Raw genomic sequence first — 17,207 nt, forward strand, 5'->3', positions numbered from 1 at the left:
TTCCCCAGGGCTGGCTACAATGTCTTTAACTCGTACATGGTCCTTGAAGAGATATTTTGTGTTTAAATTGGAGCAATGATTATTTGTATTGTATTCTCTTGAAAACAGCATAATGACAGTAAATATTTAATTATTGAATTTTGTATTAAAGAAAATAGATTCTGGAATGAAGTATAAAATTGTGAAGTCAATAAGGAAAGTGCAATTGAACTCATACAAAGAAACAGATTTGTCTCTATGTTGCAAGAAATTTGGCCAGAGCCAAATTTCATTAGAGGAGAGCATTCTTTATAATATAGTTCATTTGAAAGCCATGAAGTTCATCTGCTATTTATACCTCTGCCAGCACTTCAAGATAGGCTCCTTCTTACTCTTATCCTTCTGAGTTCTTTCATCCTCAAAGATTTTAAAACACCGCATCTTGCCTAAAAATTGTCAGTTAATCATTTATAAAGTACTAAAACTAATAAAGAGTGAAAGTTGTAATACTCCATGGCTTCCAGTATTTTCTTAAGTATATTAATCAATAAGAGAATAAATGAAAGAGACTTAGGAAAGACTATAAGGGTCTTACACCTCCTCATCAGTTTATAGACTGTATGTAATTTTCAACATAGTGAGAGGAGTTGATTAGTAAAAGGAAAAGAGGAGCATTTGCCACTCGTTTCTACATAGGGAGCTATTTAAAAAGATAAAGCCTAAAAAATGATTACTTGCTGCTGGCAATATTAAGTTTCTAACACCCTACACTCACACTCTTTCTGGAACATTATTAGGAAAGCTACCTTTGAATGAGATACAATACCAGAGTGGATTTTCTGATGTTTGTGAAAAGGGACTACAAGTGAGAGAATTTGGGAAATTCTGCAATGGACCTTTTTATTATTAAATTATTTTTGGATCATGAAATTTTCTTTTTCCAGACTCCGGTGTCAACTCTACAGTAATGGTCAATCAAGAGATCTAAATATTAGACCCACTGTGAGCTCGAATTACATCTGTGTCTCTTAGATGCATAGGATGGAGGTAAATCCTACAGTTCAGAATGACTAAATTAATTTTGAGTGAATGTGCTTGTGATCCCCCTATGAGACTCTTTTAAAAAATTTTTGAGCTTAGATATAATTATATTATTTCCCCCTTTACCTAATCCTCCTTATGTACATGTACCCCATCTCCAATATCGTGGCCTCTTTAATTGTTGATTTTGTGTGTGTGTGTGTACATGTGAGTCTGTGTGCATTTATATGTACATGTGCTTGTGTGTGTGTGTGTGTGTAAACTATCTAGTAAAAAAGCCAAAACTGTAAATAAAAAGCCCTCTGTGATCAGGGTTGTCTAACCCTGACTCTCAGAGCATTATAGGCTATTATTGAATTGCTGTTGTCCCTGGTTGTTACACAGAAATGAAATGTATACGTCTTTATTGCTGAAGATACCTGGGCTCTTTCAGAATATAAGGAATGACTTGGTTAGTATGTCTTAATTTAAAAGAATGAGTAGATCTAGAAGTGTAGATTGTGGTGGGCAGAATTCTTCTACCAAATTAATTAATGGACATTTGATAAGGCATTGTTTCTACTGACATTTTAGTCCCTACTGTGAAGTCTTACTAATAAGAACTATAAGTTGTCCTTAGATAAAATATAACTTCCTGGGAAGGTGAAGTGTGAATTAGTGTGGGGAGATTCCTGCCTGGGAACAGCTTGTCTAAGGAAGCAGGTACAGAGGTCCCATGAAGTAAAAAGCAGAATGGGGCATAGAGGCCTGACTCACATTAATATGCATGAGGGGAGTCGAGGGGATGTCCTGTACTGATGAAAAGAATCAGAGGGATCACTAGGGTAATAATGACTGAAATCCAGGGCCCAGCTTAGGTATAAAGACATGGATCACATAAGTAGGGCAGATGTCTCAGGCCATGGTACAGTTCCTATTATTAGTACCACTCCACATTAAAACACATTTATGTGGATGGATGTATGAGGTGTGTACTCATCTCCCCTCCAACTATTTGTACCATTGAAATTTTGAGTAGAGTGTTTTCCATTATCTGGGATAGGCTTCTTAAAAAGAGAGAATCTGCTTCTTTGACAATATAAATCCATGGGATTTCTTCCTTTCTTTCCATTCTTTCATTCTTTTAAAGTTTTTCTTCCATATATTACCTCCCAACTACAGTTTCCCTCATTCCTTTCCCCTCAGTTTTTGTATTCCACTGCCCCTTTCTTCTAGAGTCACCCACCTCTGATCCCCTCCCAGAATGTCAATGAAACATGGCATAGCAAGCCACAATAAGATCTGGCACATGCCATTACATCAAGGCTGTAAGAGGTAACTTAGTAGGAGAAAATGGTTCCACCAGTAGACAAAAGAGTCAGGGATAGCTTCTTGCCTTCCCTCTTAGGACTGCCACAAGAACAATAATCTACATAGCCATGATATGCATGCAGAAGAACTGTGGGAGACCCCTACATGCTTCCTGATCATCTGGAACCCTCATGAGTCAAGGTCAGTTCACTCTGTGAGCTGTGTTCTCTGAGTGTGTTACTGACCCCTCTTGTTCTGAGAGGCTGCTTCCCAATTCTTCAAAGGAATCCAGAGCTCCACCTAATGTTTGTCTGTAGTCCTCTACATCTACGTCCATCTGTTGCTGGAAGAAGTCTCTCTGTCTCTTTGATGACTATTCTGCTAGACTCTGATCCCAGAACACCCTGCAAGCAGGAGAAACTCTAGACTGAAAGTTCTGTGGCTGGGATGTTGTCTCAATCCCTTCACTGGAGGACTTACCTTGTTATAGATGATGGTTGGTTCAGGCTCCATCCCCCCACACCCCCACTAGTAGGAGTCTTTGCCAGGGTTATTCTCTTAGATTCCATGGTGTTTCTATTAAGTTAGGTTTTCACTTCACCCCCAAAATACCACCCAATTCCAGCATTTCTCTCAATATTTTTTCTCCCCTCAACCTGTTGTAGTCCCTCTTGCTCTCAGCACCACCCACCTCCAGTTTACCCTCACAATCTATTCCCAGGGAGTTCCCTCCTAAATTCTCCTTGTTACTTAGGATCTCTATGTCTGAGGACCATAGCATTGTCTCTAATTTCATACCTAACATCCACTTATAAGTGTGTACATACTATATTTGTCTTTCTTGGTCTGGATTACTTATCTCAGAATGAATTTTTTCTAATTCCATTCATTGGCCTGAAACTGTCAAAATGTCATTGTTTTTAAATAGCTGGCCAATACTCCATTGTATAACTGTACCACATTTTCTTTATCTATTCTTTGGGCGAATTTCTTTATGAATTTCTCTAGATTGTTTTGAGTTTCTGACTATTATAAAGAAAGCAGCTATGCGCATAGTTGTGCAAATGTCTTTGTGATAGGATGGAGCATCCTTTGAGTGTACGCATAGGGGTGGTATCATTGGGTCTTGAGGTAGATGGATCCCCAATTTTCTGAGAAACCAGTGTATTGACTTCCAAAGTGGCTGTCCAGGTTGTGCTCCCTCAACATCCTCACCAGCATGAGCTGCTGACTGAGGGTTTGATCTTAGCCATTCTAAAGGGTGTTAAGATGGAATCTTAAAATCATTTGGATTTGCATTTCCCTGAATCTAAGGATGTTTAATATTTCTTCAATGCTTCTTGATCATTTGAGATTCCTTTTTGAGAATTGTCTGCTTAGATCTGTAGCCCATTTTAAATGGGATTATTTTGCTTGCTAATGCCTAATTTCTTATTTTCTTTATTTACTTAGAATATCATCCCTCTTGAAAACATTGGCACAGGAAACAACTTCCTGAAGAGACCACCATTAGCACAGGCACTATGATCAACAATTAATAAGTAGGAATGCATGAAACTGAAAACCTTCTTTAAGGCAGAGATATTCTCAATAGGTAGCCCATAGACTGGGACAAGATATCACCAATGCTTATCCATGGAATTTCAAACATCCCCAGGGATAAAGGTTTCCTCCATGCTGCCACAGCATAGTGCAAAGATCAAGTAGCAGAAAATCGTCAATATGGGCTTTCTTTGGGTTAAAAGAATTGGTGTCTTATTGAGAACGCAACCCTCCCTCAGGTCATTTTTCACTAAAGGATTTTAATGTTGTCTGCTAAAATGTCATGTCTTCTGAGAATCAGAAGATATTGAAAGCCATCATCTATGGTAAGGAAATACATCTGCAATAAAGAAATGTTCCTGTGAACTAGAGATATAATTTCCAAGGGCAAATTCCAATTGTACATATGCAACCAATATTTGTTTCTTCTATCTCCGGGACTGGTCCAGACCTTATTTTCCATTGTAGACTCTATAGGGAGGATCAACTCTCTCCAGGACTAGCCTAGGAAAGGGTATTGTGACAGATTGAGTCTTTCAGTTTTTAGCCCATTTACTGACTTCTCCACAGGGTCTTCTAGGAATTGTTAACCCGGAGCCTTAGCAGCTCACACATCCCATCTGTCCTTCTTGTCCTTCTTTGCCTTTGAAGCACTCTGTGGGTGCAGCAATTTTGCAGTGCTGACAGTACACCTAGGATCTGCCTGGGGATCTTTGTTTTGAGTCAGGAAGGAATGATTCAAATCATCCTGCCTCTTCTCTTTCTAATGAAACAGCTTTAACAGAAAATGTTTTATGAAATATGAATTTCGCTTCTTTTGTGTATGCAGGGTTTTGAGTACAGTCAAGAGTTTTGCTTCAATATTTATTGTAATAGTGTTAATGATCTTTCATTGGCCTCAAAGGGAGGTAAAGAAAAACCAAGCACACAGCTCTCATACCTAGCAGCAGGAATTTGGGTTCTCAGTGGTGGCACACAAGTTTTAACTTGCACTCAGGAGGCAGAGGCAGAGAGAGACAGAGAGGCAGAGAGGCAGAGAGGCAGAGAGGCAGAGAGGCAGAGAGGCAGAGAGGCAGAGAGGCAGAGAGGCAGAGAGGCAGAGAGGCAGAGAGAGGCAGAGAGAGGCAGAGAGGCAGAGAGGCAGAGAGAGGCAGAGAGAGGCAGAGAGAGGCAGAGAGAGGCAGAGAGAGGCAGAGAGGCAGAGAGGCAGAGAGGCAGAGAGGCAGAGAGGCAGAGAGAGGCAGAGAGAGGCAGAGAGAGGCAGAGAGGCAGAGAGGCAGAGAGGCAGAGAGGCAGAGAGAAAGGCAGAGAGAGAGGCAGAGAGGCAGAGAGGCAGAGAGGCAGAGAGGCAGAGAGGCAGAGAGGCAGAGAGGCAGAGAGAGAGGCAGAGAGAGAGGCAGAGAGGCAAGGCAGAGAGGCAGAGAGGCAGAGAGGCAGAGAGGCAGAGAGGCAGAGAGGCAGAGAGGCAGAGAGGCAGAGAGGCAGAGAGGCAGAGAGGCAGAGAGGCAGAGAGGCAGAGAGGCAGAGAGGCAGAGAGGCAGAGAGGCAGAGAGGCAGAGAGGCAGAGAGGCAGAGAGGCAGAGAGGCAGAGAGGCAGAGAGGCAGAGAGGCAGAGAGGCAGAGAGGCAGAGAGGCAGAGAGGCAGAGAGGCAGAGAGGCAGAGAGGCAGAGAGGCAGAGAGGGGCAGGCAGAGAGGGGCAGGCAGAGAGGGAGGCAGAGAGGCAGAGGCAGAAAGGTTGTTATCCCTGTGCTTTTGAGTTCAGGGATAATAATAAGACCCGGTCTCAAAAAGCAAAACAACATTAACAACAACAAAAACTATTAATAGTGTTTCTCAAGGTCCTGCCAACCTTTAATATACTTGTGATGTGTATGGATTTACTCATTCTGGACATTCCTTAAAGATGAAATCACATAATACATGACCATTTTTAATTGACTCATTTGGCATAATCATTCGATGCTCACCTGCAGTCTAGCATGTGTTAGTACTTCAATACTTTCTGTTGTCAGAAAGTATTTACATTGAGATGGGCATTTGGATTACTTTGATTTTTTGATTACTATGAATGCATTTTCTTTCAGTATATACGTAAGAATGAAACTGCCATGCCATGTAGCTGAAGAATTGTAGCACCCTGCTTTCTCAAGAGCACATGCCATTTCTTATTCTCAGCATAAGAATTTGGTAACTTTAATTTTTCACCATGGTTGACAACATTTGTTTCTACCTGTTCTCTGAGTAATGTGGTGTCTGACTCTTTCCTTAATGCCTCAGGGTGGATGCTGCTGAGACTCTTGTCAGGGCCTCACCTGCCACTTGTATGCATCGTTTGGAGAAAATTATGCACATCTTTTTTCATTATATGTGTATGTGTGTGTGTATTACTGATATGTAAGAGAAAAAGCTCTAAATGCATTTTTTAATTAAATATGCTAATTCCAAATTTTCATCCCTTCACTCTTTCTACATTGTCTTATTTTTTGGTGTGGTTCATATTTATTTATTTTTATTTAGAGAATTATAACCTGTAATGTATATTTGTTAAATGTATTCACATAGAAAAACATAAAATATATCTTTCACTGGATTATACATTCTTTTTTCCCAATCTGCTTTTATACTCTTTTAATTACATGCAAGTATTAAGGTCAGTTCTAGGTTGAGGAACTAGTAATACAATAGATGCAAACAGTCAAAGAACAAGCAAGGCATTAAACAAAGTCCTGAGATCACTCCTGTGATCGTTCTTTAAAAAGTAGTTAATTAATTAATTTACATTCCAATCCTTGCTTCCTCTCCCAGCTCCCCACCCCCCACCTTCTCTTTGCCTCTGAGAGGGTAAGGCTACCCCTTGGGAGGATTAGGTACATCCTCTCCCACTGAGGCAAGATAAGGCAGCCTCTGTTGCACCTGTGCTGGGGTCTCCTTGTCTTTTGAAGCCAGTGTTTGACTTCTAGGAAAATACTTTTAATCATTCATGTTTTTATCTCATGCTTTTGGTTTTGTGCAAGAAACCATTACTGAAAGATAAAAATTGATGAAGGGTTATTATTCTTTCCTATGAAATCTTTATAGCTAAATCTATTATATTTAGGTTCATGAACTATTTTCAGTTAATTTTGCAAGTGGTATGAGTAAGGGATGCTTTTCTTGTTATAGAATTCTAATTTATTGATTGCGGGCCTGCATTATTTATGACTTTAATCTATTTTCAAAAATTAAAATGTTTTGGTCATCTTCTCCCATAACACATCTTAGATCCTGTCCATCTCCCTACCTCCCAACTTTATCATCTTTCTCTTTCTTTCTTAAAAAATAAATATACAATACCCCCAGAATCTGAAAATCAAAATAAACAAGCAAAAGATTAAGAAGACAAAGTCAAAACAAAATAAAATGAAGCAAAACACACACACACACACACACACACACACACACACACACACACACACACAGGGGTGGGACATGCCAAGTATTCCTGGGAATAGGGTCTGCCCTGGAGTGTGGTTGGTATGTCCAGTGATATTGGAGAGAATTGATTTTCCTTTTGTTGGCAAGTATCAATTGCCAACACTTAGGGTTTTATGTTAGGGTTGAGGCCCTGTATCTACTTTTCCCTCATTGCTGGGCCCCATCTGGCATGCATTCTTACACCAACACAGCAGCGTCTTCCTTTGCTGATGGTGCTGTAAATTTTAAAGTCAAGTAGAGAGAATCTTCCAAATTTGTTCTCTTTTTAAGACTGTTTGTTTATTCCAAGCCTCTTGTATTTGCATATGAATTTTAGGACTCTCTTGTTATTTTCTCCAAAAATGCCAGCTGGGATTTTGATAGAGAATAAATTGGATATGTAGATGAATTCAAAGATGATTGCCATTTAAACATCATTAACTTTTCTGATGCAACGATGTGAGATGTCTTTCCATTTATTTAGGTTGCCTATACTTTTAAAAATACTGTTGTGTATTTAAGGTTTTTTTATGTGGGAGTTTTGGTCGTTTATTAAACTTATTTTGTTCTTTATGATGTATTGTAAATGAGTTTTTATTTTCTTAATTTCCCTTTTGCATGGTCCATTGCTAGTATATGAGGTTATAATTGTCTTTTATTCTTAAGCAGAGATCTATTTTTTTTTTAACCTTTTGCCGATTCTTCTTGAGTTTCATGTCATGCACTCGAGTCTTGTTCATCTCTTCATCACCTCATATTCTCCCCTTTCCCTTAAAATATCCCCCCAAAACAAAACAACACACAAGCAAATAAACAGTAACAGCTACAAAAGCATAGAGCACATCTCATAGTGGAAGCTATCGCATGCCACAGTGCTCTCCACAGCCTATTCCGCTGTCCATACACTTGTACTTTCAAATGCTCATTGCAATGAATCACTGGTCTGGTTCCTGATCTCTGGATTCTGTCACACCATCAATGTTGGATCCTCATCAGGATTCCTCCCGGTTGTTCTGTTGTAGCCCTGTGTCATGGAGATCCTGAAACTTGAGAAGAACAAAACTAGCCCTTTCCAGAGTCCCAACTATTCACAAATGATGTAGATTTGGGGTGAACCATCTAAGAGCCCTAAATCTGGGCCTGGGTGATAGCAGAGCTGGTCAACCCACCAGGTCTCCCTTATCCGAATCACCAGGGCAAGGCCTTCAAGAATGCTCTGGTTAGGCCACTCAGTGTCACCAACAGCGGGGACAAGATCAGTTCTCTGGCCCACAGGGCCAACTCACCCACACCCATGGCTTCAGAGCCAGCCTCACTGTGCTGCTCAGTCAAGTAGCGGAGTGCGCTCTCAGAGATGCAGTCTGTGAGGGGCTGGACTAGCTTTCCTGCTTTTACATCCTTGGGGATATCTCACCAGTACCTTGACTATTGGAATCACTCCACTCTTTTGCTTAGGAGGGGGTTCCGGGCCTGTTTCCATGAGTGCTGTAGCCAGCGGAAGGGCGGGGCTAGTTCCCCCTTAGTGTCTTTGGGGCCTGCTCTCCCTATTACCCGCAGGTGAGCGGGGGAGGGTATCACTCCCATACCCATATCATTTCATGACTCTCTCATGCTTGAGCCCTCAGGAATGGCACAGCTGTGTTCCCTACAGCTCTACTGTGCTGTCCAGGCAAGGTACAGGGCCTGCTCTCCCAAGTGCTGCAGGTAGCAAGGGACAGGGCCAGCTCACTGAACTCTCATGACCCCAGAGCTACCTCTTGCAGACGCTGCAGCTGGTGAAGAGCAGGGATAGCTGTTTGGAGCTCATGACCTCTTTGGCAGCTTTCCTGACTGCTGAATGTGGTCAGGGGTCAGGAAGCTTATCACCGTTTTCCCTGTGCCACCTCACAGTAGATGAGTGTTGGCTTCAGCTCTCCCACATGCATGCCCTCCGGGAAGGCTCACCCACACCCTCACCATCAGGGCCAGCTCCACTGTGCTGCCTGGGTGAGGAACAGGGCAGCTCACCCAAGTGCTGCAAAATGTGAGAGATGGAACCAGCTCTCTAGAGCACTGCATCCAGTGATGGGCGGGACTAGTTATGCATGATCCCTGGACTTGAGAGTGGTCCTAGGCGTCTGCTCCAACCAGAGATATTTCCATGTTCTCTAGTGATAATATGAACCACAGATATCAGCACCTCTCCCTCCTCCATCATAGCCTTAGCCATACAGTCAGACATGGCTCTCAGAGGCAGCTTAGGATGGAACCTCACCATTTCCTCAGGTGGCAGGGCTGGCCACTCACAGCAGGCTACTCCTCTCTACCCTGAGTCTCCAGTTCCATCTCTCTTCATAATGCTCAAGCTGCCCCACTTCTCTCCCATCTGAACACGACATGCTCGCACGTTGTGGTGGCTCCGGTTGCAGGCTGGCCATGTGGCTGGCAGAACCCTAAGTGATATCCTCCATCCCTACTGCATAGTGTGCCAACAAGCTGATGTTTACGGTCCACCAGTGCTATGCACCAGAGGGCGGGTCTGGGACTGGCATAGAAGTCCACAGTTCTCTGTTTGTCTTCCTCTTTCCATGGTGTGGTGCCTGAGTTTGATTTGATTTGATATTTATGAGTCCTAGGCTTAAAACAGCTTTGGCCAGCAAACCAGGTACCAAGCTAGGAAGACCAAAAGAAAGCCAGCTGCTCTGCCCTGACTGGAATAAGAACACCACCACCAACAAGATGTCTTTTTTGACCAGTTCCAGGGGTTATAGTTCTAATCTTATATTGGAAATTATTTATTTAGTATATTTGTTAGTTTTATTATTTTACCCTTATATACATAAAAATTCATGCTATGTGTAATACAAGGTGGCATCATTCCAGTCTTAAATTGTAAGACCTTTTATTTATTTTTGCTGCCAAGGTGCCTCTTTTCTTTTTCCTTTTTTAATTATGAGAATCTCCACTACAATATTTAATAGCAACACAGATGCTACCTTTACTTTCCTGGACACTTTAAGCCATAATAATCAACAACCAGATATGACACTACATGATTTCCTATATGTATTTTGTGTTTATGTATGTGTATGCTTATATATAAGCATATGTATTTGTTTGCATATATATATATATATATATATATGAGTTTATGTGTGTGTTTGTGTTTATGTGCATGTGTATGTGCATGTATGTATGCATATGTGTATGTATGTATGTGTGCATGTGTATGTGCATGTATGTATGCATATGTGTATGTATGTATGTGTGCATGTGTATGTGCATGTATGTATGCATATGTGTATGTATGTATGTGCTCTTTAGATTAAAGTAGCCATCTGTCTCAAGCCCAGTATGTTATCTGTCATGAGCAGGTCATGATAAGTTTTTAGGCTCCCCATGGGGAGAGGAGCGACAGGTCCTCTCCACTCAGTAATCGTATACAGGATTGACTGTGAGATGGTCAGTTCCCCGAGAGGGGAGAGAGTACGCCAGAGACAGATGTTTGATATTTAAATGTTCTTTAATAATGCACAACAAACAATATATTATCACCAATGCTAAAGCTATTGTAACGAGGTATTGCCACATTTCCTATACATTGCCTCTATCAATATCAATACAATAAACACAAACAGTAAGTTGCTAATTACCAAAGAAATAAACATAGCAGTAAGTACATTATTATTCTTGAGTTATATGACCTGAGTCCTTATGACTGTAGTTTCCAGCAGCTTAGGTCCAGAGAGTGCTTGCCCAGGAAGATAGGGGCATTCTGCAGCTTCCAACAGCTCAGGTCCAGGGGGTGCTTGACCACGAAGATAAGGGTGTTCGGCAGCTTCCAGCAGCTCAGGCCTGGAGAGTGTTTGACCACGAAGTTAGAGGCTTCGGTCTCTCAGCTGTCTCCTTGATGATCAGGTACAGACTGTTCAGTCTCTCGGCTGCTGCTTTGATGATCCATGCTGCAGAGTGCTTGGTCTCTTGGATGCAGAGGAGGCCTGAATGGAGGATCACGCTAGCCGTCATGGCTACCAGTGTGATGCGATCACGCTAGGTAACCATAGCTACCAGTGTGATGAAGTGCCCCGGCCAAGGGCTCCTTTTTTTATGCTTGAATTAGGGTTACTTCTGATGTACACGACAGATAACCAGATGTGTCTGGTTATCTGTGGGCTATGACTTCATTGCACGTGAACTTTTGGTTATCATAATACTTTAAAACATGTCCAAACTTGTTTTCTGGACTTGTCCAGACTTGTTTTCTTTCCTATTACAATATGGAGTCAGCTCTGTTAAGGACCTGCTCCTTACACCATCTTTCTCACAGCATTCCTGAACGTGGATTTCTTTTCAAGGCTAACTGATACTTATTTGTTATTGTTCATTTGAGTAATCTTTGTCAGGAGCTCATACCTCTAGCTACTATTGTCTTCTCTGGACTCAGAACAATCTTTCTGATGTAACATGGCAATATCAGACAACTGAATAATATACCTGGAATTGTTCTTCCATCCCAACTGTCTTGGCATTGTAAGAGCTGCTGCTCGGTCATGGAGTTCTCTGGAGATGTTTTCTGCCAGGCTGAATTGAGAGAGATATCTATAATCCAACGGTGGTGCCTCACATGCTCCTAAGATGTCTTAGATTTGTTAAGTAGATGCATGCCCCTCAATTTATTGTTAGTGTATTGAGAAATTTACCAAGACAGCACTAATTTTGACCAAACTTTTAAGTGTAGTTCCTTGGCATAGATGTCCTATATATTTAACACAGTATGCTGAAATCTGCTTCCTGTCCTTTGCCTGGAGTTTGCCATTACTAGAGGTTCTGAAGACAAACTTTGCTAATATATGAAAAGAATGTTTTTTCTGGGTTAACAAATATTCCATGGCTTTAGATTTATAACTGAGGAAGACTACACAAGTTTTATCAAACAAAGAAGTATATAAACCCACAAGAGAGAGACCTGTAATAAAGTGAAATGAAACCTCGCAGATGACTTTTAGATAGTTTATGAGTCACAACTGTAATGTTTGTCACAGACATGGGTAAGTGGAACTATGAATTTTCACTCTCTCTTAAGTCCCTTATACTTGAACTTTGTAGCTACTCTCTGTGCTTTCATGGCATTCTTAGTGATTCGGATTGCCTCATTCTTATAAGTTGTGAGTGGAAGGGGATTGTATATCAGTGCTTCTCTGAAGAGACTAAAGCTTGCTAAGCACACCAAGTCAAGTAAACTACTTCTTTTCACAGTCATTTTCAAAATTTCAGGGCTCTCAGGTTGCAGTTCACTCTAAGACTACTTCAGATGGGATATAATCACAAACGTATAGACCCAGAAAAAAAATTGGCTGTGAAGTTAATGCTATGACAATCTGTATTCAATGTTTTTCATTTTCAAATTGTGATGGTTAGTATTAATTTTCAACTTGATACCTTGGAGGTATGCCTCCCTGTATCATTGTAACAGATTTTCTAGATTAAGGTTAACTTCTGAGATTATGTATGAGGACTTCTCTTTATTGAGTTCACTGATGTGGGTAGATCCATCTTAATTGTGGGCCTTGACATTCAGGGTAAACTGAGGTGGGGTATAGAATTGGCAATTGACTGGGGCCAGAAAAATATTCCCCGGTTGGCCAAAGAAAAGGGAAAGAAAAAGAAGGTTGTGACTCTGTGCTTTTTCACCTGCACCAAAGTTCCCTGAAATAATGACTCTGAGACTTAATATATCATAAGAGTTTAGGCCAAAAGCTTTTAGTTGTTTTCTGAGTAGTTCATAATGTAATTACCCATTTATTCTATTTTAAGTCATGGCACATGGTTGGTTACATCTCCTCAGTTTCATGGGATGACCTCCTTCAGTCATGGAGCAAATCTCTCCTCACTTGACACTATCCCAGAAATTCTCTCTCTGTACTGGAATTATTTGCTGCATAAGCTAATAGGCCAGCAGCATTTTAATTGACAGATGATGCTTCCATATGTTGCATAAGAGAGTCTCTCTACAATTTTCTCTTTTAGTACAATAAAGGGCTCTCTTATGATAATAAACTATACACAGTAATAACAATTATGAAGACTATCAGTTAAGGTTACATTCATAATAACCAGTTCATATACAATTAGCAACTTTGGAGAAAGTACTCTACCATTTATCCTATCCTGAGGAGTTCAGAGTTATTCCTAAGTTAATTTTTATCATAACTTGAATTAACAACCTAAAACATCTTCTTAGCCATAAGAACATTTTCTTAAATCCTAAACAACTTAAGCTTAATTATGAGATTATAACTATCTAGTCTTCAACTCCATCAGACATCTGAAGAAGAATAAATATTACCTGAGTATGCAGGAAGTTCAGAGAAGCAGCTTCCAAAATTATATAAATGACAGAGAAACTTGGCTTACTGGACAGTCCCTTAAATTTATCTGTGTCTTTGGAGCATCATCTCCAGCCTTTTGGACCAGAATATCTGACAGACCTTTTTACGAAGCAGGAAAGATGAAGGATGTTCACCCTGTGTTGGCAAAGCTCAGCTGTCAATTTCCTGCATCTTCATTGTCCAGTTTGGACAACATATTGTCAACATTTGAAGCGAGGGCAGTTTCTTGCCCAGTGCCTTGCTTGCCATAATTGAAGTAAATTCCATATGGAGGTTCTTCTATGCTCATCATCTTCTTTGAAGTAAAATGCAGTGCTGCCAAGAGCTGACATGCCTCATTGTCACAAAAGACCTTTTATCTGTAAAACATCCTTAAATACCACATTCTGTAGATCTCTGCGGGTTTTAAAGTCCATCTATCTATAATACAATGGACTGGGAAAACATTACTTGTTTCTATTTATATAATCTCTGTTCAACTTTAGAAACATATTTCTGGAATTAACTAAACTAACATCTAACATGACCATGAGTTTGATTGTATGTTAACTTGTGTTTCTTAATTACCCTAAACAACTTATTTTAATAGGACCTTTAATAGGACTAGAACTTGGCATTGCCTTTTTAAGGGTTGCATAGGTACAATACCTTAAACAGTCTCGATAGATAGTATGGTGTAACCAAAGATAACTTTATTTTGTATCAATATTCAAATATGTATACCAATGTAATATTTTTGGCTATTAATAGCACTAATAGTTTAAGAGTAGATTCAATAATCTCCACTGTGCACCATTAGTCCTATACTCTCCATTTTCTCTTTGTTACTTCTCCTTCCTTTCTCCCCTAACACTAGATAGGAAAGAAAGAGGGATAAAGGAACGAAAGAGAAGGTAAAAAATATCCCAACTGTAACCTCCCTTATTTTGTTTCTTCCCTGTCCAAGACAATACCAAGTTGTAATTATCTCTCTGAAATGACAACAATATCCATCATCCATCAAATGACCAAAACCAACCATACTCACCCCACCTCTTTGGAATGGTGGTATGGCTCTCTTAAAATTGCTTTCCGATGATTTGGGCCATTGATTTTCTATTGGGAGCCATTTTAAAAATTGGAATATATGTTAGTCTTAAGACAGCTAGCTGTAGCATTTGCTGTCCAGTTTCTGCCTGCTGAGAAAGTTCAGAGCTAACTCAAGTCCTGAGTGGAACGGTCTGTGATGATGGATGATCTAACTAGCCATTTTAAAATTGTCATGGATGCAGAGTTTTGAGTAAACAGTATTGAGGCAGTCTGAGGTATGGGAAAGTAGGTTTTTAGAACAGATATGTCTCAGCATCTCAGCATAACGGGATGAATCTTATCAGTGTGGCATCGACTTCATTGATATCTGTAAACGTATAACTCTCACAGGTTATATACATTTCTGGAATAATATCCATATGGATTGTGCAATGTGTACAGTTCAGTTAAATATGATTCTTTGCTTTCTGTTGAAGCGAGTAAGGCATTTATCTTTCTTTACAAGTTAGTGCAGACTGTTTAACCAAACTGGAATATAAATGTCTATCTATGCCATTTGAAAGGGTGGCATAAGTCCTGAGGATTTTGTATCTAATACGATTTATTGGCTATGCTTAGCTGAAGTGCTGACTGGAGACAGTTTCATGTCTCATCCAGTCTCAGAGCTGTTCCCACATAGAGGGTTCAGCAATAAGTTTCCTGGGAATTTTTAGACTTCAAGATTTCTTTCTTTTATTTTGGCAGCCAAGATTTTTAGTGGGTCTCCTGCTGTCAACTCTGAATTTTCTCAATTTGGACAGAATCCACAGTTCAGTTTTTCTTTTCCTGTGGAAACAAATGTAAACCCTTCACCAGAAGTAACACAATTTCTTTCTTCCATTCTGAAGTTCGAACATCCTTAATATAGACAGGTTGATTTAGTTTACCAGTTTTCCCCCCACAATCCAGTGTCTCCAGGTGTTTGTGTTATCTATCTCATTGAATTTTTTTTTAATTAAAGTCAATAAAGCATTATTTAATCTATCTCTGGGAGACTCAATTCCCCTTCTGTTCTATTATTATTTCCTTTAAAGTCCTATTAAATCTTTTTATAATTTCTTGATCTGTAGGCTTTTATGACATATCTGTAACAGGTTTTATGCTATAATGTCTAAAAAGGTTTTGTTCTAATGAATACATACATTGAAACATTGTCAGCTTCAATCTGTAAAGACATTTCCAAGATAGCCATCATCTCTAATAAATGTGCAATCTCAGAGTCAGTATTTTTAGAACTTAAGGTAAAATCATATTGAAATGCTGAGTACGGATTAACTGTGTGATGCATTAACACATGTACATACTTTCATTCTCCACACTCTACAAAATGAAACATATAATCTATTGTATGGCATTCCTCTGAGGTAATATTAAGCAGAATCTGGATTCATAACTCAGAATATTGCATCTCTATGGGCTGCCATTCTAACTCCTCATGCCTTTGTGGGTTTTTTTCTCAGGTGACTCTTTTCTCTGATTTAAAAAATCCCGTAACCTCTGCTCTATGGTTTCCAGTATAGCATTTGGTGGATGGATGGAGCAAAGCTCCAACCACTTGATATACACAGACATAAACATGTTTTGTGGGAGGAACAAAGCAGGCACCAACAACTTTATTTTTTCCCACCACTTATATATCCCAAGAAAAATTTTCAAAGAACATAAAAATTGCAATGTGATTACATTCTATTTTTCTTTTAGTGGATGATTTCATTGAGATTTGTAGAATAGATATGCTCCCCAATACTCTCACATGTATGAACATTTTTGAACTATGAATAAAATAAACCAAATTATTCCCAGGCAACATGTTATAAATTAACAAAGTGGTGAGCAAGCAAGGTGTTTTGTCAACCAGCTTCTTTTACTGGAAGGCTGCAATCTGCAGCCACAAAGAAGGGATTAATTATTTTATTTTTTATCTTAAAATGTAATCTTATAAGAATCTTAAAAGAATCACATATCTAAACTTTCATATACAAAACAGTCAGTCATTTCTACTTTAAATCCTTAAAGCACACATTTGTTATTAAATCATATTAGGGAGCTGAGGGCAAAAATCGAGAACAAGAATTGAATCATTACCTTGATCACCAGCCCTGCTTGAGGAAGAGAAGCGTGATACCAGTCGAGCTGCCATTGTTTCTGTTCCCTGACCTAAAAATAATTTCTAGCTCAACTATTAAGAGTGTGACTTTCTAAACCTCAAATTGTTTTCTAAGATTGTCCACATCAGAGTCACTGACATCAACACCTTAACCTAACTTTACCGGCGATCTCTATCTCCAAGTTTTTTTTTCAAAGCATGGTGGTCATTGCCAACCATCTACCTTTCTAAATTATTTTCAATGGTGGTGGTTGAATGATCAATCCTTGGAAAAAGTTTATCACTATTAGTGTATGTTTCCGTTATACTGCCTAGTTGGGAGCTGGAAGCCCCCTCAGAGTTTTCATAGAACACATAG

The 17,207-nt window shown here is 39.8% G+C and overlaps 1 non-coding gene across 1 annotated transcript; it reads right to left on the reverse strand.

The window, feature by feature from the left end:
• Positions 1-9,908: 9,908 nt before the first annotated feature.
• Positions 9,909-10,052, reverse strand: LOC117706393 (small nucleolar RNA SNORA48). Its single transcript, XR_004606503.1, has one exon. It is a non-coding gene; the product is annotated as a small nucleolar RNA SNORA48 (small nucleolar RNA).
• Between the last annotated feature and the right edge of the window lie 7,155 nt (positions 10,053-17,207).

Source organism: Arvicanthis niloticus, chromosome 3, assembly GCF_011762505.2.
Source record: "Arvicanthis niloticus isolate mArvNil1 chromosome 3, mArvNil1.pat.X, whole genome shotgun sequence".
NCBI classification, from domain to species: domain Eukaryota; kingdom Metazoa; phylum Chordata; class Mammalia; order Rodentia; family Muridae; genus Arvicanthis; species Arvicanthis niloticus.